Consider the following 6093-nt stretch of genomic DNA (forward strand, 5'->3'; position numbering starts at 1 on the left):
CCTCCTTTTCGTTCCTGTTTCCACTCGTCTGGCTGTTCTTCAGTGGGCTCACTCTGCCAAGTTAGCTGGTCATCCCGGTGTTCGAGGCACTCTTGCGTCTATTCGCCAGCGATTTTGGTGGCCGACTCAGGAGCGTGACACGCGCCGTTTCGTGGCTGCTTGTTCGGACTGCGCGCAGACTAAGTCGGGTAACTCTCCTCCTGCCGGTCGTCTCAGACCGCTCCCCATTCCTTCTCGACCATGGTCTCACATCGCCCTAGACTTCATTACCGGTCTGCCTTTGTCTGCGGGGAAGACTGTGATTCTTACGGTTGTCGATAGGTTCTCTAAGGCGGCACATTTCATTCCCCTCGCTAAACTTCCTTCCGCTAAGGAGACGGCACAAATCATTATCGAGAATGTGTTCAGAATTCATGGCCTCCCGTTAGACGCTGTTTCAGACAGAGGCCCGCAATTCACGTCACAATTTTGGAGGGAGTTCTGTCGTTTGATTGGTGCGTCCGTCAGTCTCTCTTCCGGGTTTCATCCCCAGTCTAACGGTCAAGCAGAGAGGGCCAATCAGACGATTGGTCGCATACTACGCAGCCTTTCTTTCAGAAACCCTGCGTCTTGGGCAGAACAGCTCCCCTGGGCAGAATACGCTCACAACTCGCTTCCTTCGTCTGCTACCGGGTTATCTCCGTTTCAGAGTAGTCTGGGTTACCAGCCTCCTCTATTCTCTTCCCAGCTTGCCGAGTCCAGCGTTCCCTCCGCTCAAGCGTTTGTCCAACGTTGTGAGCGCACCTGGAGGAGGGTGAGGTCTGCACTTTGCCGCTACAGGGCACAGACTGTGAGAGCCGCCAATAAACGCAGGATTAAGAGTCCTAGGTATTGTTGCGGCCAGAGAGTGTGGCTTTCCACTCGCAACCTTCCTCTTACGACAGCTTCTCGTAAGTTGACTCCGCGGTTCATTGGTCCGTTCCGTGTCTCCCAGGTCGTCAATCCTGTCGCTGTGCGACTGCTTCTTCCGCGACATCTTCGTCGCGTCCATCCTGTCTTCCATGTCTCCTGTGTTAAGCCCTTTCTTCGCACCCCCGTTCGTCTTCCCTCCCCCCTCCCGTCCTTGTCGAGAGCGCACCTATTTACAAGGTACATAAGATCATGGACATGCGTTCTCGGGGACGGGGTCACCAATACTTAGTGGATTGGGAGGGTTACGGTCCTGAGGAGAGGAGTTGGGTTCCGTCTCGGGACGTGCTGGACCGTTCACTCATTGATGATTTCCTCCGTTGCCGCCAGGATTCCTCCTCGAGTGCGCCAGGAGGCGCTCGGTGAGTGGGGGGGTACTGTCATGTTTTGTCATTTATTATCATGTCTTGTCCCTGTGCTTCCCATTCTATTCGTTTCCCTCTGCTGGTCTTATTAGGTTCTTTCCCTCTTTCTAGCCCTCTCTCTCCCCCTCCCTCTCTCACTCTCTCGCTCTCTCTTCTCTCTATCGTTCCGTTCCTGCTCCCAGCTGTTCCTATTCCCCTAATCATCATTTAGTCTTCCCACACCTGTTCCCGATCCTTTTCCCTGATTAGAGTCCCTATTTCTCTCCTTGTTTCCCGTACCTGCCCTGTCGGATCCTCATTTATAATTCACCGTGCTGTGTCTATGTTTTGCCCTGTCGTGTCGTGTTTCCCTCAGATGCTGCGTGGTGAGCAGGTGTCTGAGTCTGCTAGGTTCAAGTGCCTTCCCGAGGCAACCTGCAGTTCTCGATCAAGTCTCCAGTCTGTTCTCGTCTTTACGTGTAGTATTATGCTTTTTGTTTTGTAAAGTTTATTCTGGATTAAATACTCTGTTTTCGCCAAGTCGCTTTTGGGTCCTCATTCACCAGCATGACAAAAACAAACCAAAATATATTAGCCATCCTTTGCCTTGATGACAGCTTTGCACACTCTTGGAATTCTCTCAACCAGCTTCACCTGGAATGCTTTTCCAACCGTCATGAAGGAATTCTCACATATACTGAACACTTGTTGGCTGCTTTTCCTTCACTCTGTGGTCCAACTCATCCCAAACCATCTCAATTTGGTTGATGTCGGGTGATTGTGGAGGCCAGGTCTGATACAGCACTCCATCACTCCCCTTCTTAGTCAAATAGCCCTTATACAGCCTGGAAGTGTGTTTTTGGTCATTGTCCTGTGAAAAACAAATAATAGCACAAATCAGATCGGATGGAGTATCACTGCAGAAGGCTGTGGTAGCCATGCTAGTTAAGTGTGCCTTGAATTATAAATAAATCACAGACAGTGTCACCAAAAAAGCACCCCCACACCATCACACCTCCTCCTCCATGTTTCACAGTGGGAACTACACATGTGCAGATCATCTGTTCACCTACTCTGCATTTCACAAAGACATGGCGATTGGAAGCAAAAATCTCAAATTTGGACTCATTATACCAAAGGACAGAATTCCACAGTCTAATGTCCATTGCTTGTGTTTCTTGGCCCAAGCAAGTCTCTTATTCTTATTGGTGTCCTTTAGTGGTGGGTTCTTTGCAGCAATGTGACCATGAAGGCCAGATTCACGCAGTCTTCTCTGAACAGTTGATGTTGAGATGTGTCTGCTACTTGAACTCTGTGAAGCATTTATTTGGGCTGCAATCTGAGGTGCAGTTAACTCTAATGAACCTATCCTCTGCAGAAGAGGTAATTCTGGGTCTTCCTTTCTTGTGGCAGTCCTCATGAGAGCCAGTTTCATCATAACGCTTGATGGTTTTTGCAACTGTACGTGAAGAAAAGTTAAAAGTTCTGGACATTTTCCGGATTGACTGACCTTCATGTCTTAAAGTATTGATGGACTGTCATTTATCTTTGCTTACTTGACTTGATCTTTTACCAAATAGGGCTATCTTCTGTATACCACCCCTACCTTGTCACAACACAACTGATTGGCTCAAACGCATTAAGAAGGAAAGAAATTCCACAAATTAACTTTTAACAAGGCACACCTGTTAATTGAAATGCATTCCATTTGACTACCTCGTGAAGCTGGTTAAGAGAATGCCAAGAGTGCACAAAGCTGTCATCAAGGCAAAGGGTGGCTACTTTGAAGAGTCTCAAATATAACATTTTGATTTGTTTACTAGATGATTCCATATGTGTTATTTTATAGTGTTGATGTCTTGACTATTATTCTACAATGTAGAAAATAGTAAAAAAAAATAAAGACAAACCCTGGAATGAGTAGGTATGTCCAAACTTTTGACTGGTACTGTATATTATATACTGTACAACTCACAGGTGACTCGTAATAAGACTTAACAATTAGGCCATTCAATTAATAATCTGACTCCATAGGATAAATAACAATATACAAGCAAACATTAGGCAATGAGTTGACGTTGACTAGCAAAAAATGTTCTGAGAATTGTCTATATCAAAGGCAGATATTGAATTACATTGTAGAATTAATTAATTCCCAGACAAGGCATAACACTTAAGTTACAAGGCAATACTGACATTAAAGCATTATCCTAGGTATATAGATCCTAAGGTTAACCTACAAGACAAGACAAAGCATGAATAAAGAGAGGCCTAGAAAATTAGAATTGATCATACAACCTTCCTCCATGGGCTGGATACAGTATGAGAGTGAGAACAAAGACATGTAATTCCATTTATAACATCTGAAAGTGTAACCTTCACAACCAAAACCAACTACCATTGACCAATCAAACGATACCCAGTTTACAGTGTAACCTAACCACCAAGGCCCAATCTCCACTGGGTGTCACAGCATCAAAATGTTTGTGTGGGGGATAAGGCCAACATAAAAAAGACAGAATTCCTGAGAAGACAATAAAACCCTTTGCATAGAGAAATTCAGAGTTCACCCTGTACAGATACAAGTTAGCAAATAAATAATACCTCCATATATAGATAACATCAGAGTTATCTTCAGTGAACACGTTTCAGATAGATACCAAACATGGACACTATAGTGTTATTGTATCTGTATTCAACAGTTAGTCCTCTGGATACTGTAACAGAGATATTTTTGCGCCTCAGAGGTGGGAGGGCTGACTAGTCCTTGGGAATTGTCCTTTGTGCTTTCCTTGTGTCCCTGGACCATTTGCCATTCAGCTCTAGGTGACAGAGCACATAAATTAGGGCTGAGCTTAAACATTCCACAACTCAAAAGTGACTCACTAAGTATTCTTGAGAATCCAAAAACCCACATTTCACATCTTCTGTTGGTAGACCATGGCGCTTGCAACGCCAGGGATGTGTGTTCGATTCCCATCGGGGACCAGTAGAAAAAAAGAATGAAAATGTATGAACTCACTATTGTAAGTCGCTCTGCATAAGAGTGTCTGATAAATGACAAAAATATAAAATGTAACATCTGGTGAACAATCGACAACTAATATAATATTTGTACCATGCCAATGACTTTACAAAAAGCAAATACAATATTGATTTCCAGAATGGGTGTTGAAACAGATATGTTAGAGGGAGTAGCAGGGAGGGGAACTTTCTGATTGGATGATGGATCACTTGCTTATTACCAGATCGAGTTGTGGTCAGGGAAACAATAGGAATCCAATCACAATTCTGGAATGCATTCTCGAGAATCCAAAACCCACATTTCACATTCCGGATTAATCCAAGGACTGTGACTGCAGGATTGCTGTGGTCTCCTTTGGTGCTAACTGAGAAAAGTGATTCTCTCCTGTTGGGAAGACAGTACTGGTGTTGTGATGGGTAGGGAGGTACAGTATAAATAACAATGTAAAGAAAACCAACAACTCTACTATCAGCCTAGTTGGTTTATGATTAACCTTGTTTGAGATGGAGCAGGAATTTAAAACAGTTGGTGAAACTGGCCTCAAGGCAAAGTACTTACGTATGTGCATTACAGAAGAAACCATATATTCTAGACTTTTTAAAAAATGACTCTACTTTAAAAAAGCTAATTAATAAGTAGGGGAGGCAGTTAAAAGTGTGTTTTTAAATCTTAAAACTGTTAAATTCCCCCAAATATTCAAACAAAAGATAAGATAATATTACAGAAGGATCATCAGATAGATTGCTGTCTTATCTTGGCTGGTGGAAGATGAAATGATCAGAGTACAGCCTCTCCTGCAGTGAGAAGGCTTGATTACCAACAACTATGAGAAAGCCTACAATGGAGGAAGTTAGGGCCCTCGGAGTGTGGTGTCAGGTAAATTACATCTCACTCAATGTCAACAAAACAAAGGAGATGATCGTGGACTTCAGGAAACAGCAGAGGGAGCATCCCCCCCATCCACATCGACAGGACAGTAGTGAAGGTGGAACGTTTTAAGTTCCTCAGCGTACACATCACAGACCAACTGAAATGGTCCACCCACACAGACAGCGTGGTGAGGAAGGTTCAACAGCACCTCTTCAACCTCATGAGTGTGAAGAAATGTGGTTAGTCACCTAAAACACTCACAAACTTTTACAGATGCACAATCGAGAGCATCCTGTCGGGCTGTATCACCGCCTGGTATGGCAACTGCTCCGCCCACAACTGCAAGGCTCTCCAGAGGGTAGTGTGGTCTGCACAACGCATCACCGGGGGAAAACTACCTGCCCTCCAGGACACCTACAGCATCCGATGTCACAGGAAGTCCAAAAAGATAATCAAGGACAACATCCACCTGAGCCACTGCTGTTCACCCCGCTATCATCCAGAAGGAGAGGTCAGTACAGGTGCATCAAAGCTGGGACAGAGAGACAGCTTCTATCTCAAGGCCATCAGACTGTTAAACAGCCATCACTAACATAGAGTGGCTGCTCTCTACATACAGAGTCAAATCTCTTGCCACTTAAATACATTTTATAAATATATGTAATAAAGGTATTACTAGTCACTTTAAATAACGCCACTTTAATAATGTCTACATATGCTACATTACTCATCTCATATGTATATACTGTATTCTATACCATCTACTGCCTATGCCATCACTCATCCATATATGTATATGTACATATATTATACGTACATATTCATCCCTTTACATTTGTGTGTATAAGGTAGTCGTTGTGATTACTTGTTAGATATTACTGCACTGTCGGGAACTAAAAGCACAAG

The sequence above is a fragment of the Oncorhynchus gorbuscha genome, linkage group LG18 (genome assembly GCF_021184085.1).
Source record: "Oncorhynchus gorbuscha isolate QuinsamMale2020 ecotype Even-year linkage group LG18, OgorEven_v1.0, whole genome shotgun sequence".
Lineage (NCBI taxonomy): Eukaryota > Metazoa > Chordata > Actinopteri > Salmoniformes > Salmonidae > Oncorhynchus > Oncorhynchus gorbuscha.